Genomic DNA, 20,431 nt, shown 5'->3' with positions numbered 1-20,431 from the left:
TGCTCAGATTTTTTAATAAAGCAGGAAATGTTGGATAATTCGGAATCGGAAAAATAATCTGGAAATATCTGAACCAAGGGATGTCAGAAAAAAAAAAAAAAGAATATTGCTGAATGTCTGAAAAATGATGATCTGTATCTATCTATCTATATGTTTACCTATGTCTGTTTATCTATTGGTCTGTCTGTTTATTCGTTTATCTATTCATCTATGTCTATCTGTCAGTCTTTCTATCTGTCGGTCTATCTATCTATCTATCTGTTTACCTATGTCTACTACTATCTACCTTCTATCTATAAATCTACAAGCATATCATCAGTTAGACTCCCATGACTCAGTTAGATAAAGTCAACCAACTGTCAGCTGGCATAAAACAGCAAATTCTTTCCTGCCACAAGAGGGCAGGAGGCTCTATCAACACTGAGGCTCCTATGACTCACTCAGCTGAATAAAACCGTCTGCCAGGAGAGTAAAAAAAAAACTGGAAATGATCAGTACGTCGGAACTGTACCGGCCCGGACACACTTGCCCCCGAACATGTGATCGACGAGACGAAACGAAGCACCGGGTTAGAGCTGCTTCAATATTCGAGTCTGAACGTTGGACGGACCCCTGAGCCTCGTTTCCTCTTGATGATCACATGTTCGGGGGCAAGTGTGTCCGTATATACGGCGTATTTTCCTTTTTACTTTTACCATCACCAAACCGTTCTATTCAGCCCAGTACAGGCAGGTATTGAAGCAGATTAGTGAAGGCTGTACGGTATCTAATCCTTTCAGTTCGAAAAGTCTGGCCGGAGCTGAAGAAAATCGTCAGAAGATAGTAAGAACGAAGCAGGAAATAAGTCATCGAAATCAGACGTCTTTATCATCTGGAAATGTTAATATTATATATATATATATATATATATATATATATATATATATATATATATACACACACACACCTGCTCTAATCTGAAAGTATAGAAAAATTAGCCTACCAATTTCAATATCTGAAAATGTTAATTAAACGTAAATTCTCAGAAATCTATAACACACACACACACAGCTGAAAATTATCAAACATGTAAATGCTGAAAATTTGCCAGTACCGGTATTCGAAAATATGGGAAGTGGAGCGAATTGAGAGTGAAAGACTAACTAGGAGTATGTATGAGAGTGGGGGGCTGAGAAGTAGGAAAGGGAGGCCAAGAGTGAGATGGAGGCAATGAAGAGTGAGAGACTAACTAGGAGAGTGTTTGAGTGAAATGTCTGAAGGAGACTGAGAGAGGTAGGAAGAATGAAGTTTGAGATACTGACTAGGAGAGTGCATGAGTGTGAAGGGTTAAGGGAGGAGACAGAGGAAGAGGCAGAGACAATGAAGTGAGAGACTGACTAGGAGAGTATGAGTGGGGTGTTTGATGGAGACTGAGAGGTGGGGAGAATGAAGTTTGAGAGACTGAGTAGGAGTGTATGAGAGGTGTTAGAATGGAGGGGGAAGCAAAGAACGAAGAAGAGAAAACGAAGTGAGAGACTGACCAGGAGAGTATGAGTGGCGAGTTGGAAGGACTGGGAATGAGGCGGAAAGAAAGAAATTTAAGAGACTGACTAGGAGTGAAAGTGAGGTGCTAGGGAGAAGGAGGAAGAGACCGAGAACGAGGTGAAGAGACAAGGTGGGAGTGTATAATTATGAGGGTGGTGGTGTGTTGTGGGAAGAAGGGTCGTTACTGAGTAGGTATATAAAATGTCTGGAGGTTCTTTTGTCGAAGCTATCCATTACAGCACGCGGCGTCAGGCAAGAGAGAGAGAGAGAGAGAGAGAGTTTACGTATATACTATTGCCAGAAGTTCTTTTCTTTGCTCAGTGATTACCGGTAATTATAGTATCATACATCGTCTGTTTAGAGGGAATGAATATACCCCCCAAAATCTAAATAGACTCAATTGTAATTAACCAATCATTATGCAACATATTTACTCCCTAGTCCAATTCCAATTTCCCCACTTATGCAAAAAAAAAAAAAGAAAAAAAAGAAAAAACGAAAAAAGAAAAGGTAGGAAGGCAAGAAACCATCGAATTATCCTCGATTATCAGGCTTTTGGGATTAGCCGACCCACTCTCTCCCGATATAGGGCAGGGAGGGGGGGGGATCACTCAAGACAATAGCACATTTATTAGTCTGTCTTAAAACACTGGTAGGCTATATATTTTGTCTAGATATCATGGAGAAGGGAAATGAATATGGTCAGTTTTTTCCTTTAATCCTCCACGGGATTTGTAATATCTCTTTTATGGTGATTTAACCTGAATAACACATCTTCATATTGTCTTGCGTGTCACTGATAGCTTCTTAATATAGACAGTATTGTATAGATAAGGTACAACAGAACATGACCCAACCGTGAATCTATGTTATTAAAATTGTTGTGCCCTTCCTCCCCCCCCCCCGCCTCCCTCCCTCCCTCTCTCTCTCTCTCTCTCTCTCTCGTGTGTGTGTGTGTGTGTGTGTGTGTGTGTGTGTGTGTGTGTGTGTGTGTGTTACTACTGAGAGAGTGTTCTGGGTGAGTGACATATGGGCGGGTGGGTTGATGTTGAAAAGAGATCCACTGTGGAAAAGGTCCATAGAGTAAACAAGTCCATGGGGGTATACAGGTCCATTGGGGGATCCTATGGGAAATGGGTCCGAATGGAAATAGTTTCAATGAGTAAAAATAGGTGCTTGGGGAAAAGGGTTCCACGGAGGGAGTAGGTCCAAGTGGGAGTTCAGTGTTTCCCTGTGAGGAGAAAAGAGGTCCAATGGGGAATATCAATGGGTGGGTGGATGATTTTCTAGTGGATGTAACAGGGGACGGGCCTACGTGCTATTACTACTACTATTATTTTTATTATTATTATTATTATTATTATTATTGTTGTTGTTGTTGTTGTTGGTATTACTATTATTATTATTATTATTATTATTATTCTATAGGTACCGAGGAGGTAAAGGTGAGCTTAATTTAAGGAAGAAAATACAACCCAACATAACATACCGTAACCTAACCTAGTTTACGCTGTCAGTAAAGGTTAAATGATTTACCAACCAGAAATACGCATCTAAACACATCCTTAATTTTTCTTTCTTTTACTGAGAATTATTTGTTACTCATGAATATTAAATTACCCTGCACCCGGAACTGTTGGATTACCGTATCCAATATGTTAAAGTATCCACCATAACAAGTGTGCCAGGAAGAATGTAACAGCTGGAGAATTTACACTGCATGAAAAATGTCAGTTATCAAAAAGTATTACCTTATCCGGAAAGACGTTTGTGTGAAAATGTTTATAAATCAACATTCTTCGCTATCAGGAATGTTTTATAATTCAGAAATGTTTAGTTGTCCAGAAAATTTTAAGTATGTAAAAATACTATGTTTTTCACGTGATTTCGATTTACCAAACGGTCTATATATTTGTGAAGATCTGATTTGGGCGATTGTGTTATAATATTCAATAGTTTCTTTCATTAATTATGTGTCTTTCAGTTAGTTTCTCTTTTCGTTTTATTTTCTGAGTTTCAGTTTTATGTATGTTTCTCTGTGCTATATTTCTTCGTAACTTTTGTCTTTTATTTATTTTTCCTATATAGCCTCTTGTTTTTGACTCCGTATGTAATATCAGTTGTATTTGTTTTCCCGTTCGTTTATATTACACTTATCAAATATTACTGCCTGTTTTTCTGTTAGTCTTTTTATTACCTTATGTGTCTCCCAGTGCTTAGTTTTTTGTTTTAAGTGTTTTATCCAAGAATATTTCAGTTTTCCTTTTTATACTGAATTTAATTTTTTGTCTCTCTCTCTCTGGTATAATAATAGTTTGTGTTTCTATCTCTTTCCTGTATTGCTGTTACTGTCACTATAATTCTTTGCATAATTCTTCCACTGTTGCGTCCATTCTCCAGCAAGGGATTTTACAGTGCCTAATCTTTTGTATAATATCTTCTTGCTCATTATTATGTCAAATTATTTTCTATATTCACTTTTTTCTGTGTGTGTGTGTGATCATTTTTCTTAACAGGAACTGTTTGTTTAATAATGAACCTTATTTCTTGCTTGCTCTGATTTATCCTATTTCATAATTCCTAGTTTTCTTGTTTTCTTTGTCTTGTTCTCCTCAGCCTCTTGTACTTTCTATTAAATACCCTACAATGCTTTCTTTCTCTCATACTTTTTCTTTCCCTTCTTTGGCCTCCAATTTCTTGCACTCTCTTTCACTCTATCTTTCTTCACTGTCTTTCCATTTCCTCTTTTACCATTCCTTCTTCTCGCTCCCTCCCTCCCTCCCTTCAGTCCTCCCCCCCCCCTCTCTCAATCTGCGTCTTCTAATTTTCTCTTGTTCCATCCTCCTTAACTCTCTCTCTCTCTCTCTCTCTCTCTCTAATTTACGTCTTCTCATTTTCTCTTCTTGTTCCAACCTCCGAAATAGTTTTTCTCTCTCTCTCTCTCTCTCTCTCTCTCATTCTTTTCTCCGACTCCTCCAATTTCCTCCTCCTCCTCTCCCTCCCTCCTTTCTTCTCCCGCTCAACTTTCTCTCTCAAAGAAAGAGACAGGATTGAGCTGTCACCTTGCATTCTTATTGCTCTCTCTCTCTCTCTCTCTCTCTCTCTCTCTCCCCGTTTCTTTAGTCCGTTTTATCTAGAAGTAATTTTTTTCTCCCATCCCTCTCTCCATTTACTCTCACTGTTTCTTCCTTTTTTGTTCCACCAGTCTCTCTCTCTCTCTCTCTCTCTCTCTCTCTCAGTTTGGATGCCCTGTCCATCTGTCAATCACTAACGTTTTTCGTAAACAAGGTGCTTCACTTCCGTAGACTTTAACGACTTTAGTGAAGCCCCATTTTTAGCGGCATGAAGCTCCCGCATCCATCTGGTATTTTTATTTATGTTCTTCATTCTGTGTTTTTCCTTTTATCATATTCTTCTGTCTGTCTGTCTGTCTGTCTCTCTTGTTCTTCTTTTAATCCTTCTCGCTCTTCTGTCTGTTTGTCTGTCTAACACACACACACACACACACACACACACACACACACACACACACACACACACACACACACACAGTACCGAATTTCGTACTCTCATTCCTAGTCTGTCTGTCTGTTTGTCTCTTTCCTTCTCTAACACACTTACTTAAGTGTCAACCACCAAGCAATTACACTCCCACCCACCCATCCATCCACTCACAATCTGTCCAGCCAATCAACCATCCACTCATTCGCCAGTCAATCACTTTCCTCATCTACTCTGCTAATTCTCTCTCTTATCAGCTCACTCAGTCATAAATTCACTTATTAATTTTTCAGAAACCATCCAACTATCCACTCACTCACCTGTCCATCCATCCATCCATTGATCTACATAGCCTTCCATCAATCATTCTTTCTTTTGTTCTACCCTCCATTCATCCATTCAATTACCTAACCATCCCTCCCTCCATCCATCCACTCATCAGCTCAATTAGCCTATTAGTTTAACCATCTGTCCATTCAGTCATCCAACCATCCACCCATCTCTCAAGTCTCCAACCACTCTTTCGTTCAACCTTCCATCCATCCATCCACCTGTCCATCCTTTCATCCATCCAACTAATCAACCAACCATTCTGAATACGGAACTAACCATCCATCCATTTACCCAACTACCCAACCGTTCAACCATCCACACAACCATCCAACCAACCATACATCTAATCTGCTAAAGAGTCAATTGCCACGCCATCCATCCATCCATCCAACTAACCAACTAGCCATTCAATCAACAGACCATCCCTCCATCCATCTATTCGACAAATAATTCTTAACCAATTCATCCATCCATCCATCTATCCTCCAAATAATTATTACTCTATTCATCCATCCATCCATCAATCCTTCTATCCATGCATCAAATTATTTTTCACCAATCCACCCATCCATCCATCTAGCCACCCATACATCCACCTACTCATCCCTCCCTCCATCCATACACCTGTCTATCCATCTATTTATCAAACAACTATTAACCAATCCATCCAACCACACACCCATCTAACTATCCATCTAACCATCCATCCACATATCCATCCTTTCATCAAATAACTAGCAACCAATCCATCCGTCCATCCACCTATCCATTCAAACACCCACCTTTCCATCCATTCATCCATACCCCCAACCATCTATCCATCCACTCATCACATAACCACATCATCCATCCATCTGCCAATTCACCCACCCAATTTCCTCGCAACTCCCGTTTTCTATGCTCAGGCCAGGGAGGAGGAGGGGGGACTATCAAAGACCCGCGCTAATGACTCCACCCGCACTGCAATTCTATTCTCCCTCCCACTATTATTTCTTTTATTTCCTCATTTTTTACGGGAAATATTTACGCGTGATTAGAAACCAAAAATCGCTAATATGGCGGGATCGATTTCTGGGAACTTTTCGAGCGAGGAGAGACTGGGGAATTGTGGATGGCAGTGGCTATTATTAGTGTGGAAAAGGGGGTGAGGGGGGGAATTTTATAGGGCTATTATTGGAGCGTTGGTTATTATTTTGGGCTATTATTTAGGACTACTATTAGAGCTTTGGCTATAATTTTGGGCTATTATTTAGGACTTATTAGAGCACTGACTCTTATTTTGGGCTATTATTTAGGGCTACTATTAGAGGCCTGACTATTATTTTGGGCTATTATTTAGGGTTATTAACAGAGCTTTGGCTATTATTCTGTACTATTATTAGAGCGTTGGCTATTATTTTGGGCTATTATTTAGGACTAGTAGAGTTTTTGGCAATTATTCTGGGCAATTATATGTGATCTTGACTGGCTATGTTACTTTGACTTGGCCTAAAATTGCCATCTCTCCTTCTTGAATGCAGGGTTGTACGGTAAGAATAGATTTACACGACAATATGATGCTAGTCATGAAGAAGTGCTACGGAAAGGATTTAGAGCCGTAGTATCGTCTTTTTCCTGCCACTGAGCTACGTGAAATAAGCTGCAAAGGGACGAAAAGCTAGGCCAAGTTAAGGTGAGAGAATTGTGAGGTGAATAAACACTTTGGAAACAGAGAGGAATAATAATGTTTTTTTCCCCCAGGTTTAGCCTACTTCTGTCTGTCTGTCTGTATCCCATTATTGTCAGTATCACTGTCATCATTCATCATCATTACTGTTATCATCATTGTCATAATTAGTCATCATCATCGTCATCATCATCATCACCTGTCCTTTTTTCTATGACACACCCGATCTGATGTTTCTTAGCCCTCTCAGTATGATGACGTGGTTTCTTATTCTGTTTAGCTTATGAGACACATTTCGAGTTCCAGGGCTTCGTCTCGCCATGATTAACTCCTTCAGTATCAGAGACGGTGGTGGAGAGGGACGCCTTCACGTGGGGGCACCGATCTGACCGTGTGATGTGGCTTCCCGGGTATATAAACGTTCCTCAGCCCCACCCCTATCCCCAGAAAGGAGGATGGTGGACTGAGGAAAATTGGCAGTATCAGTCCGCAGTCCACCGGGTGCAAGATCAAATGAGCTTGGGGTTGCAGCTGCTACTACTCCTACTATACTCTTTTCACTTTAACTTGGCCTAACATTGCCATCTTTCCATCTTGAATGCTGAGGTGTAACTACAGATCTAGATTGTGATACTAGTCACGAAGAAGTGCTAGAAAAAGGAATGTGGAGCCGTGACACCATCTTTCCCTACCGTCGGGCAACGTGAAATAAGCTGACGAAGGTGGAGAATGTGGGCCAAGTTAAGGTGAAAGGAGTAAAATAAAAGATTCTTTCTAGGCTTCATAAAAATAGCCCAGTGATGATAAAAAAAATACAATATAATAACTATAATAATAATAATAATAATAATTGTAATAATGACAATAATAATAAAAAATGCGGGATATTTTCTGTCTTTTCTTCCATTTCTCTCCAGACGAGTTTATTCCGTAGACTTTTTCGCACTGGAGTGGTTGGATATGGCCTTAGTAAACCCCTTCAGTACAAGAGGCCTTTCCTGAGCTATTTGAAATCGACTGAATGCAGCAAGAGTAACAGAAAACGATTTTTTTTTATGCGAGGAAGAAGGAACCAAAGGCCGCGAGCCCGCAATATTTGTTCCTTCCAAGAGAAAAACAAAATACAAGAGAGAGCCAAATTCAAGATCCGATCATTTCGAGATGCCTGGACACACTGCGTCTGAAAGACTGGAGATCATAGGAAGCAGGAAATACAGACAGAGGTTGAGTTCATCTATCTATCTATCTACCTACCTATCTATCAATCAATCTGTCTGGCTGTATGTCTGTTTGTCTGCCTGTGTCTGTCTGCCTGTCTGTTCGTCTGGCCGTCTGTCTGTTTATCAATCAATCAATCAATCAATCAGTAATTCAATCAAACTACCGTGTACCTATCGTCCAATCCCTCTTTTACTCCATGAGAAGTGTAGATTCCCGGGATTAGGTTACTCATTTCTGGATTTTAAGGTAAGGGTGACCAGCCTCGCTTCACCCTGAGTGGCATTATGTGAACGATAAACTCCAAACAGTCCTCGGATGTGTAGGCTACCCTTACCGGCCCCACCTGGCTGGTGAGTTTTAACCTACTAATTAGACGGACAGATAAACAGATACTGAGGTAGATATATAGACAGATAGATATAGACTGATAGACTAACAAACATGAGAGAGAGAGAGAGAGAGAGAGAGAGAGAGAGAGAGAGAGAGAGAGAGAGAGAGAGAGAGAATACCACTAAGCGATTTAATGTGCATAAGGAAGGCCTTATAGGGTCATTGTCTAAATGGCTTTAGAGATTTCGTGCGGTAACACCTCTTCCTTTGCGATATATTCTGCACATTACTCCGCAATATTCTCTTGTATGTTATTGTATTTTTGATGAAAACTATGTCGACACAGACACAACACACATGCGTCAAGGTGTATTATGAATTGGAGTGTTTACTTTTGTAAGTCTGTCATCAATAAGCGTTGTCTGTGTGTGTGTCTGTCCACAGTTGGCCTCAGATTTCGAACTGCCATACATCAAAAGACGCGGAACGATCGGCTGACAAAGATGGTGTAAAATTTAAACACCATCTTTGTCAGCTGGTCGTAGCTACGCAATTACAATTTACACTGTAAATTATAACTGGGTAGGATCAGTTGTGTGCAAGCCACGTACAGTACACTTTTGTGCCCGATTTTTCGCCAGACACTGGGAACCCTCGACAGGTCATACCGATGGGTGGAATGGGCTGAAATTTCGCATGGACATACCCCGTGTGTCAGAGCAGGTCCATGTCATGTTTGGTGTCAGTGCGTACCTCGAGGGTCGCGTGGCAGGCAGCACTGTTTACCTCATCCCTATTTTTAACATTAGTCTTCGAGCACGCCATGCACGTTGATTGAAATTTCCGTATCGTGATGAACGAATGAACAAAATTGGCGATTACTGATCTTCTCACAAGTAGGTGTACCTTCCTTGAAGGTCCACGACCGGTCAATCCTGTGCTTCTCCATCCGCCTATGACTTCAGCCACGAACGCGCACTGGTTTGTTATCTGTATTTTGCTTTTTTTTTTTTTTTTTTTGCGTACCATCACAAATGCATTTGGGCGCATGCGTTGTTCGCCCTAATACTGTGTATTATTAAGCATCCCTGATGTATTCCACAATGGAATATATTTTTATCCATCTGGCATTAGCCTACTTTCATTATTTTAGAGTGCCTTTAGTTCCTTCTTCCTTGCATAAAAAAAAAAAAAATGACAACTACCGGGTATTTAAGAGTTAAAATCTAGGACGAAACCCGAGTGCCCTCGGCAAGAACAAGCACTTAGCGGCCCGATAGGGCTGCTAAGTGCTTATCTAATATCTATTTGTTATCTAAAAGGTTTATCATATGCTGCTGATCAAGCTTGTTGCTATGTATTGTCTTTTTATCTATTGTTATATGTTACATGTTAATGTTGCTCGTTATCTATCGCGTTTGTTGTTCTCAGTTGTCTTTCTGTTATTTCATATCTACAGGTTGGTCTTTATTAAATCTTTCATTTATAAAAAAAATTCTACATTTGTTTTCTATCTGGTCCATGGTTTGTGACTGACCTTATTTGTTTTTATTATGTATCAGTAGCTGGTGTCTTGCTTAGCTATATGAAGAGCTTGGAGATTAAGAGACTGACTAGAAGAGTGCATGTGAGTGTGGAGGGCGGGGACAGGGGATGGAGGAGACCGAAGATGGAGGGATGGCGCGAGAGGTGTATGAGTGAGGGGTGTGTGAGTTGGAGAGAGGGCACCCTGATAACGGGCAGAATGCCACGGAGGCGAAACGACTGTGATGACTCCTTCCGGGATTAAGGTGTGTGGAGAGATAGACAGATAAATAGACACACAGATAGATAGACATACGGTAGGTATACAGACAGACAGATGGATAGGCCAGACATACTAACAGGTATATAGAAAGATAGACAAACCAACAGGTACGTAGACACCGACAGACAGAGATAAGCAGTGTGTTATTCTTTAGGTCTACTGTTTACCTATTAGGCCTGCTGCATGATATCTTTTGGGTTTATTTTCTGCTTCACTGAGCTCATTATTTGAATTAGCCTAATTGATCTAATACTTTTCCTTCACTTAATTTATCGTTAATTACTGACAGGTTAATCACACTACCTACCTGTATAAAGCATGGCACAGTAGGCTTCTTTACATCTTTCTTTTAGCGATTTATTTAGCTTTTCACCGTAACATCCTTTTATATGCTATTTATAACGTGCTAATATCCCCAAGAGAGAGAGAGAGAGAGAGAGAGCTGACGACGAACAATTAACTCCGCTAATGATCGATACATTCTGACACAAAGTTCCCTGAATCAGTGAAGTATTTCCAAGCCGAACGATAAACACTGATAATTAAGTCATCCCTGAATTAGAGTGAACTATTTTACAACTGAGCGATAAATTGTGAGAAGAAAGTTTAAATTCAACTAACCAATAAAATAATAAAAAAATACACGCCATTGTCTGACACTGAACGAAAAATTCTGACAATGGTAGCAAATTCTGATAAAATGATAAATTCTCCCTTTCTATAAGAGAATTAGTGAAGGACAGATTCTAAAAATGAAGTACAAATTCTAACAATGAAGAACAAATTCAAGCACCAAATTTTGACAGAAGTACAAATTCTAACAATGAAGGATAAATGCTAACAATGAAGGAAAACTTATAACAATGAAGGACAATATAACAATGGACAAATTCTAACAAGGACAGATTCTAATGAAGTACAAATTCTAACAATGAAGGGCAAATTCTAACAATGACGGATAAAATCTAACAAATTCTAACAATGTAGAACAAATTCTAAAAATGAAGTACAAATTCTAACGATGAAGTACAAATTCTAATGCAGTACAAATTCTAACAATGAAGGACAAATTCTAACACTGAAAGACACTGACGAACGGGCATCTCTGAAAAACCCAACGATATTTTTTTGACAACGAATTCTTTACTACTGACACCAAGCGATTCATTCTGACAACCAGGCGATAAATTCTGGCACTGGACTCCCAGTTTTGACATGATGTGACTATAGTTCTTTCACCTTAGCTTGGCCCAAATTTAAGTCCTTTTGAAGTCTATTAAACAAATACCAGCAGAAAAAGACAATACATTTTTTTTTCCCACATTTTTTCCATAGCACTTCTTTGCGACCAGCATCGCATTTAAATGTTAATCTATTGCTCCAGCTCAGAATTCAAGACGGAGAATGGTAATTTTAGGCCAAGTTAGACTGAAAAGAGTATCATATATGAATGTTAATCTACTGTTTGCAGCTCAGCATTCAAGATGGAAAAAGCGACTTTAGGCCATATTACAGCGAAAGGAGTATTGTTATGAAAAAGCATTACGGCACCAAACGACTATATGACAACCGAACGATACATTCTGACACTGGTCGACCAATGCCGGAAACGAGCGAAAAGCCAGCAGACCAGAGCTAACCAAATAAAACCGAAAAATGCTGAGAACGGCGAACAGGAGAGACGAAAACTGGCGAGCGAGTGAAAATAAATGAAAAAAAAAAAAAAAAAAATGGGGGAAGGGGAGAATTACCGCAGAATAATGACATCCCCACATCTTTTCGCTCAGTCTCCTTTTTCACAATTAGAGCTCATTACCAGTCTTCGAATTTGCTGCGCTCTCTCGTTCCTGCGGCCGAAAAAATGAGAGAAAAATGATGAGCATTGGGAGTGATTGTGAAGTGGAGCGGGGTGGTGGTGGGTGGTGTGGTTGTTGTTGTTGTTGGGGTGGTGGTGGATGGTGGTGTGGGTGTTGTTGTTGGGGTGGTGGTGGATGGTGGTGGGTGGTGTGGGTGTTGTTGTTGGGGTGGTGGGTGGTGGTGCGTGTGGTTGCTGTTGTTTTGAGGTGGTGGTGGCAGGTGTAGCTGTTGTTGGTGGGGGGTGTTGCTATCACTTTTTAATGTTACCGGGTATGTTTTTGTGAGGGAGATGGGTTACTACTACCTCCGCCAAAGAAGCTGGAGAAGGTTATGTTTGTCTGTCTGTTTGTCTAGACGATAACTCCAAAAATTCTTAATGAATTTCATTGAAATTTTGAGGAAGGGTGGGCCATGGGCCAAGAAAGAATTGACTGAATTTTGGGGCGGATCCAGATTCGGATCCTGAAAAGGCAATGGCGGAGGTATGCGCTCTCTGAATGCTTTCTAGTTGTTGTTATTATTTTTGTTGTTGCTGTGGTTATCATGGATGTTGATGTTGCTGTCGCTGATGTTGTGGTGTTCCGCCTGTGTTCGTTTGTGCAAATAAATAGATAAACATATGTAAATAAATAAATAAATACCGTAAAGTTTTGTTCCGATTTTAGCGAAGCCCAGTGAAAGTGTTGCGGGTCAGCGAAGGGACTGAACTGTTTTCAGAGAACAGGTCAAAGGTCAAGATGACATGCTAAGGTCAACTTAGAGAAGTTTTATCCAGTTTATATAAACCATACTTTGTCGAAAGGTTCAGGGCAAAGCAGGAATAAAGGGGTTCGAACTTGAGAACAACCAAAGACCAAAATCAAATGAAAACGTTAGTTCATATGCCAAGGTCAATTTAAACTGAACTGATCCGATTAAGATCAAACTTGGTGGACGGATGGAAGGTAAGGAAATACCGAAGGAGCTCGATTTTAAGAACACCCAACCAACACCCCCCCCCTTTTTTGTTCAGTTTCTCTTGTATATTAAAAGAAATATGGCGTCTACAAGGATGGTTGGGGAAATACTCGACTGTTACATTACTTCGTCTGCAAGTTGAATATTCGGCTTTATTTCACCTGAAGGAACTGGGTCACTCCCAAAACTTGAATTATAAGTTTTGGTTGTACGAAACTTGGTGACCCTTTTTAATGAGATGTAACTCCTTGGTTACAAGCCAAATCAACCCCATCCAAACTGATTACTACTGCCATCAGCTAGACTGAAAAGGGTTAGGGAGGCTCATGAACTTACAACAAATGTGGTAAAGTGCTTGAAGTGATGCTTGTCATATACCTGCCATAGCTAGTTATATATAACTGCCATATTTTTTTGTATCATAGGTCTACCGCAGAACTGGACGCAAAATTTGACACGTGGAGAAAAATTACATTAAAAAAAAAAAAAAGATCTTACAAACAATCGGTGACGGAAGTGGGTAAGACTTTTTCACGCATTTCCCCTCGGGCCGAGACACCTGAGCCCGTGTTCTCGTCTGTTAAGGAAACTCCCTAACACCTTTTCCTAAGCGATTTGTTTTACTTATTACACCTTACTGTCATATTCTGTTATATACGGTAATTCCTTCCAATATCGCTACAATGCATAAATTACGCACAAAAGGATATTAACTAGTCATATCCAAGAATAAATCGCTAAGAGGTGCTAGGGAGCTTCCTTACTCGACCCATCTAGCCTAAATTAAATACCGGTAGAGCTTATTACAAGTCTTAGCACACATACACTTAAGCATATCCGTGTCAGCATAGGAGAATACCATTTACGTACCAAATACGCGTATATCATCATCATCAATATCACCATTATTTTCATCATCATCACCATCACCATCATCCTCATCCTCACCATCATTATTACGGTATTATTATTATTATTATTATATCATCATCATCATCATCATCATCATCATCACCATCACCCTGCTTCCACTATATCTATGTACAATATACATATCCTCCTTCACTGCACCATCAGAAATGTTCGAATTTTGTGGTGAAGCAGCTTAATCCAGAATTTTAAAGCATGTGACCCGTCCTTCTTCCTTGAGTGGCATTATATAAGCTACTCCAACCCTTCCTCGGACGTAAACTCAGACTGGAGCGCCTTACCTCACTAGACCACCAGGCGTAGGCGTCTCGGATCATACGGGCGAATGCACTAAATCATAATGTTGAGTAAAATGCACTTAAACGTGGAGAATATTAACTGCACTTATATGCAGGGCAATTATGATAAATTTATTGTGTCGTGGCCGTGTGGTGAGGGCGGAGAATGAGAGACTGGCAGGGAGTGTGAATGAAGTGGAGGGGGGGTGAGGATGAGATGGAGAGGTTTATGAGGGGGTGTGAGCTGAAGAGAGGGCAGCCAGATGGTGGAGGGTAGGGTGATATAGAGGCCATTCGTTTGTGGCCATCAGTTACGAAGTGAGGGTGAAGAGCGGCAAAGGGATAAGGTGTCCTGGCCAACCCTTCTATTTATTTCCTCAAGCAATAACATTTAGTACTTACATGCAAATTATTATTACTCAACTAATAACCCTAGTTAACATAAAAAACAAGTCCTTAATTGGTAGGCTGAAGAGTCACGCTATCATGAACATGAAACAGGATAAAAAAAAAAAAAACACACACTGGCAGACGAATAAGACGGATTCGTTCGTTTGAAGATTCTCCCCTCCTGCAGAGGGGACCGGGCCCTATATTAGCCCGGTCGGTGGGGTTTAGGCTGCTGAGGTAGGGACGGACAGTACTGAATTTCCAAACGGTTTCGGCGACATATGTCACCCTCTTCAGTGGATCTACAGACCACTCACTACAGACCAAGAGTGGTCTGTAGATCCACTGCAGAGGGTGACAGCTGTCGCCGAAACCGTTCAGAAATACATCTTTTTCGTCTGCCCGTGTGTTTCTTTTTGTATCCTTAGTAACTTAGTGTATGCATTATACTGTAAGAAACCAAAATATTCTTGTAAACCATTTCCACCTTCAGTAACTTGGCGATGAGAGGATAGTAATACAGTAACTAATGTGTTATTATCATGATCATCATGCTGACCTCTTTTCTTACTTAGTAATGGGTTATTAGTGTTCAGCTATTAACAAAGGTGGCAATGGTTTACTTTGTGATTAACAGCAACACTTACCAATCTCGGGGTGTGGATGGTGCTGAAGACAGTGGGGAGGGAAGGCGCTGTTAATTGTCGTGGAAATCATCGTTGGGGTCTGACTAAAGGTCTGTGTTTCTATAGTCTGTTTTCATCAGACAGAACTGGACCATTCCCACGAGATGAATACAAAGGTGTTGCATAAAAATTGACGAGCCTTAGTTTTGAGTAGGCAATGAATCTCCTTGGTTATTAGTATAGTCGGCCTTCTAAACACATTTGCCACCAACCGAGCTGAAAGAGGCTTGAGTCTTTGTCATGTTGGTGTAAATGCACATGAGTCACTTTTGAGATTCATAACTTCTGCGCGATTTATATTTCCCGATGCATTTTTTTTTATCCTCTTGTGCGTCACTGAAGCAAATTAGTCCACAACAAAGCTATTTAATTATCATGTGAGATAAATAAGGTGTAATACGCATAATAATAATACGATAATAAATGTTGTACGAAGCCCCCTATGCTCTCTAGAATGGGGACCTCAAACTCTTCATAAAGGCTCTCTCACAGCGATACTTCTTCCATCTTACGCCTTCCTTTCACTTTTAGGTTCTTTATGTCTGCTAAGTATCGACACCATTTACATACTGCACTTTCCACATGTTTATTGTTTTATGTTCTTCCTCAGATATTTTATTGACAGACGTTTATTCATCTTATCATCTTCCTATTGCGCTTTCTTTTGTTACTGCATCATGAATTCGTCTGTTAGAAATACCATGAATGTTCAGAAATGAAACAGAACACACACTTTTCACGACAACGATCTGCATAAAAGTATATTTCATGTTTCAACCCACTTGACTATAGTTTGTTCACTTGACCCTCTTGACGGTGGTTTTCATTCTGTTGCATCTGATTTCCCTTAGCGCACTGGCAGGCGAAGACAATAATAAGGCTCTACATCTATTCAGTAACACTTCTTCATGACTAGCACCACACTCTAGGGAAACTCTCTTATTACAGCTCAGCATTCAAGGCGGAAAGAAGGCTGATTTAAGCCAGATTAAAGTGAAGAGAATATATATTAGCACTTCATGCGTCGATCCTTCACGTCCACCTGCACCGCACAGCCATACAAATACCGACTTTGAACACACAGAATTTTGTCACTCCGACTTTAAGCACTATGTTTTCTCATGCCCTAGTAGTTCTCGAAGACTGCCTTCACATTATCATCACCATGTTTCGCAAGGAACTTCTCTGATCTACTTAACTCACAGATTTTACTAGCTTCAACCTGTTTCTGTCCACAATCACAAACACATCACCACTGTCATCCTTCTTCTTCGACACGGACTTCATCCACTGTCAGGGTTACGTTGTCGCTTCCGTGTGGCCACCGTATTTCCCTGTATATCGTCACTATCGCTGGAAGACATCATTACCCTCAAAATGCACAAAATGTACGGGGAAAAAGAAGAGGGGCACATAAAACCTCACAAATAGCCGAGGTATTTGACTCGGCGAGCATGTGTCTAGCAGCAGTATTGCCAACTCCGAATTTCAAAACCCGCTAGACTGGACCCCCAATCCATTGGATTTGGGCAAATGCCCGCTGGATTTTAACATTTCTATTTTATGAAAAATACTAAGAAAACGATAATTCATACAATTTGAGAAACTAATGAAGAGTTAAATGTTTCATAATTCGATTACAATTAACTTGATTACAGCAAGGAGAAAATAAATGAAAAGTATTATTGCCTTCATTGTTCCTTGGACACATTAGAAATGTGGATATGGAGACAGGACAACACGAGCATTGCTCAATTCCTGTATACTACAAATAGGTAAATAGGTAAATACATTAGTCAGTATCGAGATATCTCGGCTATACAGCAGGATATTCCATTTGTATGGAAAAATTAAACATGGGAATTAGTTATTATCTCGTGCTGTACCTAGTCATCAATGAATTTAAAAAGAGAATACACACGATTTCCAGACTTCGATAAATGAAGATGTGTTCTACGAATACTGAAAGCAACAGTACATCCCTCACAATGAAAACCGTAAACTGACCCACCGGGGGCAGTAACCGACTCGCCGATATTGACCGAACTGATAGGAAATAGTCGCGAACATGAACCAAAGAACGTGAACTGAACGTAGGCAGTAGTTTAACAATCAAACACATTTACGAGGGGAAGGCAGGCTGATTACAAATTCATTAATTTTATTGGTTGAATTTGAGAAACTGCATGGCAAAGACATCCTTTCCATCCCTCTAGCGAACCGTCAGACGAGTATGTAATCACTCTAGATTTCTCGTTAGCTGCTAAATCAATATTTTACCAGATTACAAACAAAACCTCCAGATTTAGCGGGAAAACCGCTAACTTGGCAATACTGCTTGGCAGGAGAGGGTGTGCTAGAGCGCGTCTGATTGGCTAAGGAGTGAGGCATACCCACACGTGTCTGTCAGCCGCACTCTCATTGGCTGCTCAGTCTTGGGCAGGTAAACATATATGGCTGGGAGAGTCTGCGTTTCACCGAGAGTTCTTAGTACCAAACTTACAGAGTATCAGGCCCTCGGATCACCCACAAGGAGGCCACCTATCCTTTATTAAGCTGCACCACATGATAAGAAGCGAATTTCTCCGTCAAGTGGGAATGAGAAATGGAAATGGCCAAGGTGGTGGATTCGCCCTTACGGTCAGGGAAGCCTCGGCAACAGGGTAAATGGATTCCTGGGCTATAAGAAACTGTTCAGCCTCTCACTCAAGGTAGAGTCACCTGAAGGGAAGACTGCACCATTTAAGTGGATAGACGAAGGCCAAATCTACCACACAAGGATAAATCGTGTAAATGTAAATAAAAGTAAACACACACAGACACACACACACACAGACACACACACACACACACACACAACTATTATCAGAGTGTGGAGTGCAAATGTGGTACTCTTCCATTTACTCATCAGTTTCACCTTGTTAAACCTCGCCCACATCCCACAAGTAAAAATACACGCAATGGATTCATCCGATTAAGTCCAGCTTGCAGTAGTCTTCTCTTTTATGTTTGTCAGTATTAATCGATCAGTTAGCCTTCCCTCCTGTCTGTTTGTTTGTCTGTCTGTTTCTCCAATCTCATGTCTTCCCCCCTCCCCTCCCCTCCCCTCTATAGCTCCCCTCCAACCTCTCTCAAGCCTTTCTCCTTTTCTTCCCTCCTTCCGTCCTCTCTCTCTCTCTCTCTCTCTCTCTCTCTCTCTCTCTTTAAAATCCTGCAGCAACTAAGGGACACAAACTTAGATTGACCTACTCCCTCCCGGCCCCTTCCTCACACACACACACACACACACACACACACACACACACACACACACACACACACACACACACACACACACACACACACACATATTCTCTTCTTCCCCCCACCCCCCCACACACATTCATTAAACAAACATATCCATAACGATAAACGATAAACAAGGACACATACTACATCAGAAGCAAAACCAAAGTAAAAGATAAAATGCAATCCATTACGGACGAGGGAATCACCTATACACAAGAGAAGGATATTTATGAAGCACTAAACAAGAAATTCCAATAAGTTTTTAAAGAGGAAAAAAAAATTGAGAGGGATTATGTGGAACATGCATGCCCACACATACTACCAGATATACAAACATCTGAAAAAGTAATACAGGAGGAGCTACGTAAATTAGACAAAGGAAAAGAAAATGGTCCTGATGAAATTTCATGCTGGGTCCTACGTGAATGTGCAAAGGAGTTAAGTAAACCATTATTTTTAATTTTCAAGAAATCCTTGAGTCAAGGTAAACTACCTGATATTTGGAAGAAAGCAAACATTGTTCCCTTATTCAAGAAAGGGAATAGACCAAATTCCACTCAACCACCGACCAGTATCACTGACCAGTGTTGTAAGCAAGGTATTAGAAAAGCTTATAAGAAAAGCTTGGGTAAATCATCTAGAAGAACACAATAAGATAACAGAAAGACAGTTTGGTTTCAGAAAAGGAATATCATGTGTTACTAATCTGTTGAGCTACTATGACAGAGTAACAGACACATTACAGGAAAGAGAAGGATGGGTGGACAGTATCTATTTAGATTTCAAGAAAGCATTTGACAGTACCACACCAAAGACTTTTATGGAAACTGTACCATCAAGGAGGAATTCGAGGCAAACTGTATTGTTGAATGCAAGATTTTCTCATAAGAGAAATGAGAACATTACTAAGGGGAAATTACTCATCATGAAAATAAGTGACTAGTGGAGTACCACAAGGCTCAGTGCTGGCACCAATCATGTTTTTAGTGTATATAAATGATATAGACAATAACACTGGAAATGAAAGCTATTTAAATATGTTTGTAGATGATGCAAAAATACAAAGGAGAATTACTAACACAGACTTGTAAAGAGCTACAAGAAGAATTAAATAAACTTCATGAATGGAGTAATATATGACAAATGGAATTCAATGTGGACAAGTGTCATGTAATCAAGTTTGGTAAAAGTGGAAAAAGACCTGATTGGGATTATACGTTAGGAAATAAAACCCTACACACATCAGATAGAGAGAAGGACCTAGGTGTGATTATCAATAACAAACTATCTCCGGCAGACCACATCAGTGAGAAGGTACGGAACATGTATACACTGCTTGCAAATATGAGAATAGCATTCACATACATAAATGAAGACATGCTAAGGAAGAGAATAACATCATTCATCAGACCAACCCTGGAGTATGCATCAGTAGTCTGGAGTCCTTATCTCAAAAAACACATAGACAAGATTGAAAAAGTTCAAAGGGCCGCTACAAGATGGGTACCAAGCTTAGAGGATCTAAACTGCGAAGAAAGACTAAATAAACTGAATCTACCAACACTACAGGAGAGAAGGAAAAGAGGTGACATGATTATGCTATATAAATGCATATCAGGGAAGGAGAAAATAGACATAAATGATTACTTAACCTATGGGGAAG

This window comes from Coenobita brevimanus, chromosome 77 (assembly GCF_032717465.1).
Source record: "Coenobita brevimanus isolate Jiangsu-jjx chromosome 77, ASM3271746v2, whole genome shotgun sequence".
NCBI classification, from domain to species: Eukaryota; Metazoa; Arthropoda; class Malacostraca; order Decapoda; family Coenobitidae; genus Coenobita; species Coenobita brevimanus.
This window is presented reverse-complemented; position numbering follows the sequence as displayed.